Below are 2,073 nucleotides of genomic sequence, written 5' to 3'. Positions count from 1 at the left end.
CCACATCCCACCGCAGGCTCAGAAATGTCCCACTTTGAGACTCCCCAAAACCAGCTGTGCCCCTCAGTTCAAATACCCGCCCATATCCTGCCTCTGGGTCTCACCGTTAGGAGCTGTGAGAGACACCTCAGAGCCCTGGGCACTGTCACTGTCTGGGGAAGACACAACAGCAGAGTTACGGGGTGGGGGAGCCCCCCTCACAGACTCCAGCCCACCCTCTCCCAAGGGTCCGAGACGTCACCTCCCCAACACCCAGACTCACAGGCAGCCTGAGTGTAGTTCTTCCTGCCTGTGCCTGTGGGAAGAAAACATTCTGTGAGAAGTCTAGGGCAAGGCTGGGTCCTGTGACCCTAGAGGAGACCCACACTCCTGAAACAAGAGGAAGGTTCCAGAACTGTGACTGAACATCAGGGTAGGAAATACAGCGGCAGTACATGTGTGGGGACTGGACCAATTGCCTTTCTGGATGTCTGTCCTCAGCAGGGACCCTCCCCTCTGACCTCTGACACCTGGGAATCAGTCCCCATCACTAGAATCATAAGGTGATAAACTGGCCCCTCACTTTCCCACGGGCCTCACTAAAGAGTCCGTGTTAGGAAACAGGCCCCAGATGGACAAGCACCCGTGTGGGGACACGATGCCCATTAACCAGGCAGAGCACACTTCCACCTGGGCCTGACCCCCAGGGGGACAGAGAACCCAGCCCCACCCCTTGCCCACCTGAGCACTTCCTCCTCCACATCACAGCTCCAGGAGCCACAGCTCCAAGGAGACTCAGGGCAGCAGTGATGCCCAGGATAGTCATGGTGGGCTGAGGAGGGGGGTCTGAGAGGGGAAGGTGAGAGGTCATCCTCAGGCCTGAGTACTGACCCTGCTCAGGAGCACCCTGAGGAGACGCTCTGTGCCCACACCACTCCTCACCCCATCTCAGGGTCAGGGGCTCAGGCAGCCCCTGGTGCTGCACATGGCACATGTATCTCTGCTCCTCTCCAGGGGGCACGGCCACAGCCGCCCACTTCTAGAGGGTTCCGTCCCCTGCAGGCCTGGTCTCCACAAGCTCCATGTCCTGGGTCAGGTCCTCCCCTTCACGCTGCCAGGTCAGGGTGATGCCTTCAGGGTAGAAGCCCAGGGCCCAGCATCTCAGGGTGACCTTATGGTCACTCACAAGAGATGGGGTGGTGGGTCATGTGTGTCATTGGAGGGTCTGAGGGGAGGGTGAGAAAATTCAGGGACTCTGCATGGTCCTGGGACACCCCAGCAGTGTTCATGTGACGACCCTAAGAGTGGACAGGACAGTGAGGGTGGGGGAAGGGAGTGTACCACCCAGAGGCTCCTATTTCCTGGAAGGTTCCAGATCAGGTGAGAACCTAGGATAGGAGTGTCCAGGTCTCTAAGGGGAGACACAGACTCAGGTGGAGGCTGAATCATTCAGAAACCCTGGCCTTAGTCCTCCAGAGAGGGTCTCAGCCACAGAACCAGGGGGAGCGTCCTGGTGCCCCAGGTGCTGCAGGGTGTGACGGAACGGAACCGATGTGGGTGTTTCAGGGAGAGGCTGGGCCCCTTACTGTCCTTTAGAGAAAGCTGGGCCTGCGGGTGAGTCACAGAATGAGGGCACCTGGGGGTCTTTTCCTTCTCCCTAGCAGGAGGGACACTCTGACACTGCCCCATTTCCCTTCTCTCCTTGTGGGAAGCTGCCCCAGCCCACAGACCCCCTCCTGGGGGAGGCCCGCGCCCTGGTACCTGCTCGGAGCAGGGTCCCCTTCCCCTTCCCCAGGAACAGGTGGAGGCGGCGCATGCACGTGTCCTCCAGAAAGACCCTCCGAACGTCCGCATCAGGGACCCACACAATGTCCCTCCAGCTGACCCCCACCCGCACCCCCGCCCCCATTAGAAGTCCAGGAGCCTAGGTCCTCGTTCAGGGCAACGAAGTCGGCGCCAAGTAGGCGAACTGACAGAACCCGCGGAGGAAGAGCCCGCAGCCGGTCATTCCCTAGAAGGTGTGAGACCCTGACCCCGGCGAGCGGTCAGCACAGGCCCATGAGCGGCTTCCCGCCGGTGGCCTCTGAGTAAGTC

The 2,073-nt window shown here is 60.3% G+C and overlaps 1 pseudogene; it reads right to left on the bottom strand.

Annotated features, from left to right (window-relative positions):
• Positions 1–6: 6 nt before the first annotated feature.
• On the bottom strand, positions 7–1,987 carry LOC118990334 (patr class I histocompatibility antigen, A-2 alpha chain-like; annotated as a pseudogene).
• Positions 1,988–2,073: the final 86 nt, after the last annotated feature.

Source organism: Sturnira hondurensis, unplaced genomic scaffold (genome assembly GCF_014824575.4).
Source record: "Sturnira hondurensis isolate 20B ecotype Veracruz unplaced genomic scaffold, ASM1482457v3 Scaffold0006874, whole genome shotgun sequence".
NCBI lineage: Eukaryota > Metazoa > Chordata > Mammalia > Chiroptera > Phyllostomidae > Sturnira > Sturnira hondurensis.
The sequence above is the reverse complement of the archived record's forward strand: the minus strand, read 5'-3'. Positions and strand labels throughout refer to the sequence as shown.